At 38.9% G+C, this 13,832-nt stretch overlaps 1 protein-coding gene and 1 long non-coding RNA gene across 2 annotated transcripts in view; both read right to left on the minus strand.

Moving 5' to 3' along the window:
• ptprt (protein tyrosine phosphatase receptor type T) overlaps positions 1-13,832 on the minus strand; it is a gene marked incomplete at its 5' end in the record, with an annotated part of 300,839 nt that overhangs the window by 169,056 nt on the left and 117,951 nt on the right. The window lies entirely within an intron of this gene.
• Positions 1,184-3,459, minus strand: LOC306775411. Its single transcript, XR_013771876.1, has 4 exons — positions 3,347-3,459; positions 2,928-3,012; positions 2,578-2,637; positions 1,184-1,758 (listed from the first exon to the last, which is right to left on the minus strand). It is a non-coding gene; the product is annotated as an uncharacterized lncRNA (long non-coding RNA).

Consider the following 13,832-nt stretch of genomic DNA (forward strand, 5'->3'; position numbering starts at 1 on the left):
GGGTTCCGGGACAAGAAGATGTCAAACGTGTACATATTGTAAAGCCCTCTGAGGCAAATTTGTAATTTGTGATTTTGGGCGATACAAAAATAAATTGAATTGAATTGAATTGAATGAGTCCCCCCCCCCCACACACACACGCACACACACACACACACACACACACACACACACACACACACACATACACACATACATTGAGCCTTCATTGAAGCACTTCATGATATTCTTAGATTCACCTCATTAATAAAAAATGAAGAATGGAATATTACTGAGTAGCTCCCTCATCAAATGATCACAGACTCTTAGTTTCGAAAATGGCTTTAAATTGGTTCATTGCCTCCACACACACACACACACACACACACACACACACATACACGTTTTTGCTACATGGTGGGGACGCCTGTGTAGAGGTTACGCGTGGGGACCTCATTTTCTGAATGGAATAACGGCATACTTTTCATCACATAAATTTTGTTTTGGTCCTGGGAACCAAAATATCAACTCAAGTATCAAAACTTCTCAAATTTAAAAAACTGAATTTTTGTCTGGTGTTTCTATCCCAGCGGGGACGCTCCTATCATGTCATAATACAAACCACCACCAGGGGACACTGTTAAAAATGTGTCTTTCAAGCCTATATATGGAATTCAAGCCTATATAAGGTATTCAAGCCTATATAAGGTATTCAATGGAGGGTAAGTTTATAGAAACTAGAGCTTTATTTTAAAAAAAGAGTTGTTTCTGTATTATATTTTGTTAATTCATTTAATATTGCATTTGTGGATTCACCATTAAATGTTGTAATTGTATAATGACTCATCTGTGTATATTGAACTCCACTCAATGTAAATGTCAGATCAGAATCACAAATGTTCAAACTTCACAGCTTTATTTCAAAGTTCTGTGCATTTTTCAGATATAGTACACTGAATATTACAGTTGAAAGCATTACAGTTTTGATACTGTGATATTCAGTGCTTTGTATTTCAGTTGAAAAAAAAACCTACAAATGATGGAGCTGAATATCACAGTATCACAACTGCAATGCTCTCAGCATAATATTTCAAAGTAGTATTTCACTTGCAAAACAAATACTGAACTTGACTACTTGACTACTACAATACTTAAATTGTAATTCTGTAAACATTATTTCAACACTTACTGTTTCAAAACCTTTCAATGCCTCACAACTGTTGTGTACAACTTCTATTACAACTGCACTGCAATGTACACTTTTTAAGTGTAGTGAAATGGTTTTAAATAACAAAAAATACAACGAAAATATGTTTGTGTATCACAAAATAGATTCGTACAACTTTAATGCCGTAACGCAAATAGAAATATTCAAATATTTAACAAAGAAAACGAGGAATGTCAAAGAGAACAGGCACGATTATGAATTCTTCAAAAAAAACAAAAAACCTGTTAAACCTTCCATTTGACAATATTGAACAACGTCCAGCAACAGAAGTGCATAAATGTCCAGCAAAGATTGTACCTGTAGTCTTCCATCTGAACACAATAGTGCACAAATGTAAAAGCTTACCTTTCTTGCAAAGACTTTCGCTTTAGTGCATCAATTCGGTTTTTTGTGTAAAATTTCACTGCCTCCCACCTCCTTCCTTTGAGAGCTAGTGGTGACGTCTGAATGCATTCCAGGAACCTTCCAAGATCTGATGTGGTCCATGAGTGTTTTTTCCACAGCCTGGATTTCGTCGTTGGTCCACTTCTGTTTTTTTGTTTGTGATGACCCTGAATAAAATGAGACAGTAATTTAATGTTATTCAAAAACCAGCAAGTACTGAGGCTATAATGTTGTATCGATCTTGACTGTAGCAGTACACAAAATACGAGTAGAACAACCTGTAGTTGCAGTAACATAAGTATTTGGAGCAACAGTGTCTAATACAAAAATAGAACTCGCAGCAGAAATATAGACGGTAGTTGCAGAAGTATGAACAAAGACACGGTTTACTAACACTAGCTTCAGTATTACATGACACAAGTGGAGTACTTCATTTAAAACAACTGGTCATTGTCCATTTAGTCCAGAGGACATTATGTGATTTAGGACTAGATGAGATCTACTGACCTGAACAAATGAGTCCTTTACATAGATGATTCTGAATTCAATATACTGGATGATGTGAAATTATATTTCCTTACGTAATGATGCCAGTTACTTTAATATGGTGTTTCATTAGCCTCAAAACCTGGGCACACAAAAACCAGGTGCGTGATAGAAACGCACAGAGTAATATTGAAAGTTAAAGTATACTCACTATGCAGAATGGACAAAATAATATATTTATAGTAGGCTGAAATCATTGGATAATAATTATCGATGCATTAATGAATGTATCACTTTAATGTTGCAGCTGGTAAAGGTGGAGCTCATTTGAACTACTTAATACACGTATTAACTAAGTTACATACTACATAACGATACATGATAGTTTATTAGTTTATTTCTATTTTGGATAGGGAATCTATAAAATGTATTCTCATGTCAGTGGACTCACTAAATAACTTGATCCTAGGTGAGAAACTGAAAAACTTTGAAAAGATTACCTTTTTTTGTGTGTGATTGACCAGAGGCCTCTCCAACCAGCATCTTTTCATCCAAACTACCTATTAAAACACAAGCAAAACTGAGAATAACAGACTTTCAATTAATTTCATACATCCAATCAAATAGTGTCTACAATCTGTTGGTGCCCACAGAATAAACACTCATGTGGTATTTTAAGGAAACTGTATTAGGGAAAGTGATTGGAAATAAATCAATAAATAATACAGGCAAGGTAAAAGGCATGCAAATGATTAAGGCTAGCAATGTACCTGGACAGTGTGTGCTTTCTTTCCAAGAGAAATATTTTATCAGAAATTTTCACAATCCTCACATTTACTCGAAATATTACCTTTGGCTGGATGTGGATCATCCTCATCACTGTACTCAGAACTTGATAGAGGTTCTCTTTTGTCTCTGAGCATTTGTCTGTTGAGCTTAAAAAAAGAAAGGATTAGACTTGGATATTCTTCATTGTAAAATCACAAGCATTTAACAATAATAAATGTCAAGACAAAACAATAGACTAAAACTAGGCAACATGTTTAGAAAAGAAATTGAGTGCTGGGCTCTTAGGTTTATTTTCCTGTGCCTTTATTTGAGATGCGAGACGTTAGCTCAAAAGAGTTGTGCTTTGTCTCGTAGTGGCACTTCACATTACCGCTTTCAATAATCATCACAGCCTCTGAAAATATTACCCTGATTCCTGTAAACTGACAGATGTCATGGCCCTTTTCATGTTAGAATGTGAAGTTTTGCAAATAAACTTACAACTCCACTGTCGGTTCTCATGAGCTCTGGAACACTTGTGTCCTCATCGACATCAGCTGGAGTGGGGTCAAGAATATCGGTATTGTCACTGGACCGCTGGTGTTCTTCCTGAAAAACAAATCATTTTTTTGTAATGTTTAGACAGGCTCCCAACCTACCAGTCTGCCTACCTATCAGTCGACCTACCAGTCTACCTACCTACCTACCAATCGACACTGTTTTACATAAATAAAATAATACACAACCAAACAACAAATACTACAACTTATATTTCATCAGACATTATGAATAAGTGGCTGCAGTGCAAACTATTTAATTTCTCCTTGTGGGAAACACTGTCGTAATAATGGAAGTCTAATATGTGTGATTAACTAGCTGTAGTCTGTAAGAAATGAATTACTCTAGCATTGTTTTGATTTCTGTTCGACATTCACAGTCGAGCAGGTTAACTGTCAATTAAGAACCCAAAGAAGATGACATATCCTACCTCGTTGGTCTGTTCAGGGTTAAAGCCATCTGTCACATCAGCGCCTGCAAATATATTAGAGGATAGAAATGTTAATATGGTTTACGATGAACTAATAACTTCAACATCATCTTTGATGGGTCAAAATGTGTTTCATTTGCGTCTAGACTATTTTTAAATAGTTATATGATTTAAACCCTGAGAGTATGATCAGTTTGGGATTGAAACCAATAGACTCCCTGAAGTATTCAGTATAATATTCTCCACTATTACAAAAGACTTTCTCAGTATTTCAAGCTGCAGTGGTAGAATTTTGTGTAATTAAAATTGTTGCCTGAGCTGCTATTATTACATTTTGACTGAAATTAAAAGTAATTTGTTCTGGTCTTATAGGCTGCATTATAGTAAGGTGATCTACTTATTTCTGAAAGTATGAGGCTAAATATTCTACTTCAATACCCATGGTTATTTGAATTACAATATCTGCTTACATGTGAAGAAATACTTTTTTTAAAAGTTAACCTTGATTCAATATGTCAAATATGTCTCTTTGTTGAGCATAATATTCACGTTCTGTGGGAAAAGATAATGATGATAAAATATAAATTCTAAACAATATCTAAATATCATTTTGTGACTAAAAAAGCCCCACGATGTGTAAATTATCCATTTGTAGTTAACTGTAATTAGTTGTCCAGCCTTCCGTTAACGGTAGGCTGGTCTCAGATCGCATACCTGCAAACTCATGAGTGAAAAAGGTGACAAGCCCGAAACAGTGAACAGTGTGATGAGAGGACATGTGAGCCCTTGTTGCTGTAGTTCATCTCCTTGGAGCAGAGGCTACATTTAGCCTGAATATCAATGTGTTAAAACACTGTGACAGCAGGAAGCTGCACTCACGTCTGTTCAGACCTCCACCTTTATCCAGACCCAGCTCCACTCACAGCTCTGTTAGCTGCACATGCTAGCTGCACATGTTAGCTTAGTGTTAGCTAATATTAGCTGTCCATCTCGGTTAACTTCCAGCACATTGCAACAGCTCTTTTTATATGGCAGTACATGTACCAACATTAGGAGCAAGGACAATAATTAAAAACTTACCATTTCCATCCAGGTTCCACAGCTAGCCCGTCAAGTTACATGTGTGTGGAGCCGCTCGACAGTCTGAGGCAGTGAGTCACCTCTCCACGGGCGCATGCACTGATGGGGGAGGGGCCACGCCATGGTCCCCATGATGATGGTAAACGTCAGGTTTTGTGTAATGTCAGCAATGAAACTTAAGGTACTTTACACAGAACATGACATTGACTGTCCCCACCGTAACCTCACCCATCCCCCACTCCTTCGGTCACGATCAGCATGAGGGAGCTCTGAGGCTCGGCCTGGTCTGCAGCCGTTGTTAATAACTTAGACAGGTAATAGTAATTACTAAAACGGAAGGATTACATAAAATACCTGCTTAAGTTGAGACTTTATTGCTCAACTAGAATTTAGTATAAAGTATGTAAAAAAAAAAATTCAATTAAAAAAGGACATTGAAATGAAACAAGCATTTCTAATGAAGTTAAGTAATAGAAGCATTTTTGAACTGTTAAAAAATTATACAACCATTGATATTCATAAAATAGAAACTACAACTATTTACAAGCCATTGTATTCAACAGAAGTATTTATATGTGTATTTAACTAACATATTATGAAAAGACTGTTAATGATGTGTACATGTTGCTGTTTCTGTTGGGTGCAATAAAAACACTTGTAAATGGCTTTTTATGCTAAAGTTCACATATGATGGACACAAGAGGACCCTCTTCAAGGTACAATTAGATTCAAGTCATTAGCATGCTGCTAACAGGAGATAGCATTCCAGAGGGTCTGCAGATTTTTCCGCAATATTTTCCTATTCAAGTCATCAAGGGGAATGTTGCCAAGCAATTTCCCATCAAATTCAACCATGTTGTGAGAAGTTATGATTATTTGAAGGATGGGCCAGTTGGTCATCACTTTCCATTAATTTTATCCTGGCAAAATCCCCCATTCAAATGTAGGCCAATTCCCTCCTCCCGCGCAGGCATGCTAAGTGCTAGGGAGTACCATCCAACTTGAATGTGCCTCATTGGGGCCTGTCTACAACATATTAAAAAAACAGGGCTCTGACATCTTCCGAAGTAAAAGATGGTCTGATCTCATCAAGAGTACGACAGGGTGTACAGCTTAGGGACATGTACCCCATGCTGAAGTCTGAGTTTGATACAGGCAAAAATCAGTTCTGGATAATCTAGAGGAATTTTTTCCAGGTGGTCCTATTGTAGGCCTTGTCCACAATGTGTGTGCACAATCTGGGGGTTCTAGGACCCATATTTGAGAAATTATGGCCATTTTTGCATATGCCAAAATATAAGTGAATAAGGCCCCAATTGAGCCCAATTAAGCCCTTTGTGGCTGTTTTTGGGGACCTTAACTTGCAGCTATGAGGCCCAGATTATAGGTGTGTAATGGTGACGAGCCCCTCTTTGAGGCAGAAAGGGATTTAAAACCCTACCCCTTTTTAAAGTATAAAAAGTTTGAGAAAAGACCGATAAAATCTGGATTGTGACCACTTTTTAATATTGATCAATTTTAAAACACTTGTCAATGGCCTTCTTTGATGAAATTCACATATGATGGACAAAACAGGACCCTCTTCAAGGTTCAATTGGATTCAAGTCGTTAGCATGCTGCTACCGGAAGTTAGCTTTCCCAAGGTTCTACAGATATCTCGCTTTAGATCCTGCATCACCTTATCACAGGCGACTGATTTATGCAAAAATCAGGCAGTTCCAACCTTTCACTACGATTTAATGGCCCGTTTCTCACTTGCCAAAACAGGCCGAAAGATGAGGTCATATGCCTCAATTTTGACTTTTGGGGCTGTTTTTGGGGACCTTAACTTGCAGCTACGAGGCCCAGATTATAGGTGTGTAATGGTGACGAGCCCCTCTTTGAAGGAGAAAATGAATCAAATCTCTACTTTAAATTAAAGTGGACATTTTGAGAGAAAAGACTGTTGAAGGCCATGTCGGAACATAAGTGTCATCTGGGTAGAGACATCCATAGTTCACTATGGCAAAAGTGTTTGGAATGTCCCATTGAGTTTTATACCATTTAACGATGGGGCAAAGATGGAATGACTGTGAAAATTTCACGGTCCTAGCCCATTGTTTTATGGGGTAATTAGGCCAAATAACTTTAAAATGAAGAAAAATGCCATATATTACTACGGGAAAAGTGTACCGAATTTCCTATTGATTTTCATACCACGTGGTTTGTGGCCAAGGGCCGACTGACTGTGAAATTTTCAGCGTGCTAGCCCATTGCTTTCTAGGGGTATTAACTGAACGTCTATTTAAGCCAAATAAATGCTAAATGCCATGAATCACTATGGGAAAACTGTACAGAATTTCCCGTTGATATTCAGACCATTTCATCTTGGGGCAGAGGTTGACTTAATGTGAAAATTTCAGCCTCCTAGCCCATTGTTTTCTAGGTGTCTTTAGGCAGAATTGAGTCAAAAGGCCGTAATTTCTACGTGTACGGAGTTTACCATAGCAGAAAGTGTACCATCGCAGAAAGTGTATGGAATTTCCCCTTGATTTTCATACCACATGGTCTTTGGCCAAAGGTCGACTGACTGTTAAACTTTCAGGGTCCTAGCCCATTGCTTTCTATGGGAATTTGGGCCGAGTTCGGTGAGAAATCCATAATTCACTATGGGAAAAGTGTTTGGAATTTCCCCTTGATTTTCATACCACATGGTCATTGGCCAAAGGTCAACTGACCGTTCAATTTTCAGGGTCATAGCCCATTGCTTTCTATGGGAATTTGGGCCGAGTTCGGTGAGAAATCAATAATTCACTGTGGGAAAAGTGTTTGGAATTTCCCCTTGATTTTCATACCACATGGTCATTGGCCAAAGGTCGACTGACCGTTCAATTGTCAGGGTCCTAGCCCATTGCTTTCTATGGGAATTTGGGCCGAGTTCGGTGAGAAATCCATAATTCACTATGGGAAAAGTGTTTGGAATTTCCCCTTGATTTTCATACCACATGGTCATCGGCCAAAGGTCGACTGACCGTTCAATTTTCAGGGTCCTAGCCCATTGCTTTCTATGGGAATTTGGGCCGAGTTCGGTGACAAATCCATAGTTCACCCATCTCATCCAGTTCACCCAGTTCACCCAGTTCACCCATCTCACCCAGTTCACCCATCTCACCCAGTTTACCCAGTTCATAATATCCCATCAAATTCAACCATGTTGTGAGAAGTTATGACTAGTTGAAGGATGGGCCGTTTGGGTAATCACTTTCCATTCATTTTATCGTTCAAAATGCCCCATTCAAATGTAGGCCAACTGCCCCTCTTCCCGCGCAGGCATGCTAAGTGCTAGGGAGTCCCATCCAACTTGAATGTGCCTCATTGGGGCTTGTCTACAACATATTAAAAAAGCAGGGCTCTGACATCTTCAGAAGTAAAAGTTGGTCTAATCTCACCAAGAGTGCGACAGGGTGTACAGTTTAGGGACGTGTACCCCATGCTGAAGTCGGAGTTTGATACAGGCAAAAATCTTTTCTAGATAATCTAGAGGGATTTTATTCAGGTGATCCTATTGTAGGCCTAGTCCACAATGTGTGTCCACAATATGTGGGTTCTGGGATCCATATTTGAGAAGTTATGGCCATTCTTGCATATGTCAAAAAATCCACTAATATAAGGGATTAAGGCCCCAATTAAGCCCTTTGTGGCTGTTTTTGGGGACCTTAATTTGCAGTTACGACGTCCAGATTATAGGTATGTAATGGTGACGAGCCCCTCTTTGAAGGAGAAAAGGATTCAAAACTCTACCCCGTTTTAAAGTATAAAAAGTTAGAGAAAAGACTGGTGTAAACTGGCTTTCGGCCACTTGGGAAGATAAGTGTCATTTGGTTCGAATCCTTTCTGTTGGGTGAAATAAACACAGTCCATTTCCAATTGATATTCGCACTATTTAATCTGTGGGCAAAGGTCGACTGGCTGTGAAAATGTCAGGGTCCTAGCCCGTTGTGCTCTATGCGAATTTAGGCCGACTTATGTCAAAAATCCTTAGTTCACTGTGGAGAAAGTGTTTGGAATTTCCACTTGATTTTCATACCACGTGGTCTTTGGCCAAAGGTCGACTGGCTGTGAAAATTTCAGGGTCCTAGCCCGTTGTTCTCTATGCAAATTTAGGCCGACTTAGGTCAAAAATCCATAGTTCACTATGGAGAAAGTGTATGGAATTTCCACTTGATTTTCATACCACGTGGTCTTTGGCCAAAGGTCGACTGGCTGTGAAAATTTCAGGGTCCTAGCCCGTTGTTCTCTATGCAAATTTAGGCCGACTTAGGTCAAAAATCCATAGTTCACTATGGAGAAAGTGTATGGAATTTCCACTTGATTTTCATACCACGTGGTCTTTGGCCAAAGGTCGACTGGCTGTGAAAATTTCAGGGTCCTAGCCCGTTGTTCTCTATGCAAATTTAGGCCGACTTAAGTCAAAAATCCATAGTTCACTATGGAGAAAGTGTATGGAATTTCCACTTGATTTTCATACCACGTGGTCTTTGGCCAAAGGTCGACTGGCTGTGAAAATTTCAGGGTCCTAGCCCGTTGTTCTCTATGCAAATTTAGGCCGACTTAGGTCAAAAATCCATAGTTCACTATGGAGAAAGTGTATGGAATTTCCACTTTATTTTCATACCACGTGGTCTTTGGCCAAAGGTCGACTGGCTGTGAAAATTTCAGGGTCCTAGCCCGTTGTTCTCTATGCAAATTTAGGCCGACTTAAGTCAAAAATCCATAGTTCACTATGGAGAAAGTGTATGGAATTTCCACTTGATTTTCATACCACGTGGTCTTTGGCCAAAGGTCGACTGGCTGTGAAAATTTCAGGGTCCTAGCCCGTTGTTCTCTATGCAAATTTAGGCCGACTTAGGTCAAAAATCCATAGTTCACTATGGAGAAAGTGTATGGAATTTCCACTTTATTTTCATACCACGTGGTCTTTGGCCAAAGGTCGACTGGCTGTGAAAATTTCAGGGTCCTAGCCCGTTGTTCTCTATGCAAATGTAGGCCGACTTAGGTCAAAAATCCATAGTTCACTATGGAGAAAGTGTATGGAATTTCCACTTGATTTTCATACCACGTGGTCTTTGGCCAAAGGTCGACTGGCTGTGAAAATTTCAGGGTCCTAGCCCGTTGTTCTCTATGCAAATTTAGGCCGACTTAAGTCAAAAATCCATAGTTCACTATGGAGAAAGTGTATGGAATTTCCACTTGATTTTCATACCACGTGGTCTTTGGCCAAAGGTCGACTGGCTGTGAAAATTTCAGGGTCCTAGCCCGTTGTTCTCTATGCAAATTTAGGCCGACTTAGGTCAAAAATCCATAGTTCACTATGGAGAAAGTGTATGGAATTTCCACTTGATTTTCATACCATTTAATGAATGGGCAAAGCTTGAATTTCTGTGAAAATGTCAGCCTCCTAGCCCATTCTTTTCTGGGGAAATTAGGCCAAATAAAGTCAAGATAAAGTCAAAATGCCATAAATTACTACAGGAAAGGTGTACGGAATTTCCCATTGATTTTCATACCACTCAATCTATGTGGAAAGATTTAATTACTGTGAAATTGTCAGCATGCTAGCCCATTGCTTTCTAGGTATTAACTGAACGTCTATTTAAGCCAAATGATTGCAAAATGCCATAAATCACTACGGGAAACTGTACAGAACTTTGGAAAATCGTAACTCGGCAGTCCGGAAGGGCGGGACAAAAAGTCAGGGTTTTTATCCTTACCCCAATGCAATGTTGCTCCAAGTTCTTCCTATAGTATATATATAGTGTTGTGCGCAAGAGAGTTTTATCCTCAGATTCCATGCATTAGATCAGAAGGTCACCACGGGAATATTCAAAGTAAGAGTTAAAAAATGAGGCCTGTAGCCACCATATAGCTAGTTGTTACAAAACAACTTACAATGAGCTTTGCTAGCTACAAGGGGTGCCACCATAGAAATACATTTTACGGTTTTCCGTGGTCTATTGAAGAGTTAGTTGTTATGACAACGCACGTCTGTGTGGCTAAGTGTTGTTGCAGCTTGGAAGAGAGCAGACTTAGCTCCAGAGACAGATGGCTAGCTACTGAGCTAGGTAGCTTATCTTTCTCCTGAGCAGGCAGGGAGTTATTCCATTATTTACATGTATCACAGGCTTTGTCTGACCTTTTGTTTCTTCTGGAAATGTTTGCCCTGTAAAATCATACTAAGCATACTTAAGCACGGTGCAAAAACACTGGCACTGCACTGTTATGAATTGCCATCATGATTCATCCAGAGAAACTGATATGAAGAGGTCAGAAAAGCATTATGAGCTCGCAGCTGCTTGTGAGAACTGCTGGTGCGAAAAATAAATCATGGTACACCAAAGAGTGAAATGTAGAAGGGCCCACTTTCAGCACCAGCCAGATGAGTAGCAACTTGGGTGGCTAATTTTCTGTAAATAGGGAAGCATTCAAGCATTGTTAAATTAGCAAGCTGGCTAGCAAACTAGACAACTGGCTAGTTAGCTAGCTTGCTAATTCCACTATGCTTAAATGCTTCACTAGTTACAGAAGATGGTCACAACAGCGGGCTGGTGGCCAGCAGCATCGCTGGGTCTAACAGTCCCTCGCCCTAACTCCCTATACAGAAAGTTTATTTTTTAGCTTTTGCAGCGTTATCTATGGTCGTAATAGTGGTCCAAAATGATGTCAAATTGCATACTTTAAGTCAAAAATATTCAAATATCCTTGGAGGACAACCAAACCCAAACTATCCTAGTATATTTTATTCAATGTAGAAATTCACGACTCTTTATCCTGCTGCGTAATATATCCTGTCTGATATGCTGCTCCTAAAACCTGAATAAATAGCTCACACCCTGTTGATTTCAGGCTGAAGGCATCGTACAGTAAAATATGTTTTAGAGTGATACTATAGGCTACAAATAACAGGAAAGCACTTTAAGTATTAACACTATGGGTAAATATACAAGCACACCACCGTAACCCTATACTGTTTCAGTTGGCGTATTATAGACCTACTATAGAAGATGCATAGCATTTGAATAGTATAATAATAGAACAATCAAATCAAAAACTGACACAGAATGCTATAACATGCTTAAAGATATAATAAATAAATAATTCAATTAATTTTGTAGAGTCCAAAATCATAAAACATAAATAAATAAGGAGCAAGACATTGCTAACCCTAACCCTAACCCTAACCCTAACCCACCACACACACGCCAACAAGTGAATGAATAATGGGAGTAATGGGACTTATTTTTCTCCGACTTCAAGAACGGCATCTGGCTATATCAATGTGCTTTCCCACGCTGTACAAGAGTGTGTGGATGAAGCATTAAGTTGCGACTCTCTATGCTTTGTGATGTTACTACTCCCCTTGTCTTTTCAGTCATTACTGCAAAACCTCTCCTCAGTGAGTCCGCAACTTGCCATATGTAGTTTACACGGAGATTAGCCTAATATAACGATTGCAATAGTAAGTGTACACATGAAAATGGCCGCCCCTCAAACCATCCTGCTGTATTGATTTAAAGGAAAATGTCTTTTCTACTCCTATTTTATGTTTATGGATACAACTCTAAACCTGCATTTGTCTGTTATCATCAATATCATTGTCATTGAACAGTGAGCACTGTTTAAAAGTTAGCTTTAAAAAAGCAGTGCAACAAAACAAGACCTTATTGATCTTACACCTCTGACATGGCAAAATAAATCAAATATAGACTATTATTATAATTGTTGTTGTTATTGTCAATAATATCAATGATGAGATAATGAATTGTGGTAAAATATCATTACAATTGTATGGAAGAAACTTAAAACAGGCATTTTACATGAGAAATATATAGACAATATACATTATGGTTATCGTTGTTTTTATGCAAATTTTTAAAAAACTATAGCAATATAAATAATATCAATATTAATATTAAGTATTTGTGTATTTATTTATTTATACATATATTTATTTTTTATCAAATGTAGCATTTCATTCATGCTTATCTTTGGTCAAAAAGACACATTTAAAGTGTATTCCCAAACTGTAATACTACCTTTGACCAATAGGGGGCAATAGAGAGTGGACAAACAGCGATACACACTTCAAGAACAGCCTACCTCATGGGGACTGCAGTACTAGTGTGTATACACTAGGGGAGCATTCATACACACACACACACATTTTTTTCTTGAAAATGGTTTCCAGGGGACTTCTGAGAAAACTACATGGGGCATGTCTAGACACTGTTCTGAAGCTTGTAGGAGGGGTTTGCCGGTGGGGACCTCAGTTTTTGTCCCCACGGTGACACGAGTCCCCATGGGTCTGTGTGCAGTCAGGTCGAAGTCCCCACCGGGATACAAAGACAAACACACACACACACACACACACACACACACACACACACACACACACACACACACACACACTCTCACACACACACACACACACACACACACACACACTCACTCAGAAGTCCACACTTTGTTCTTTTCAGAAAAGCCATTAAAGTCACCTTCATCTCCACGCAAACAGATGTAAGAAATAAAGAAAGACAATAAGCAACAAATAACCTGAAATATAGAAATACACTGAAAACTCCTCTGCAACACACACACACACACACGCAGGCCCCTGTGGCTTTAGGACTTGGATGAATGGGATTAAAAGGACTTCTTGCAGCAGCAGATGTCTTTTCCTGGATCTTAATTACATTTCTCTGCATGAAACCAACGACTGAGAGTTAAAGCAAAACTCATCAACATTCAACTCTGTTAACTTTGGAGCACAACTGCAGAATGTTCCTCCAATCAGAAGTAACTTTAGGAAAGAGTGGTTCTAAGAGCTCTCCTTTGTCCCTCAGAACGTCACCTTTGGTTCAAAGAGCTCTCCTTTGTCCCTCA

Source organism: Melanostigma gelatinosum (genome assembly GCF_949748355.1).
Source record: "Melanostigma gelatinosum genome assembly, chromosome: 3".
Lineage (NCBI taxonomy): Eukaryota > Metazoa > Chordata > Actinopteri > Perciformes > Zoarcidae > Melanostigma > Melanostigma gelatinosum.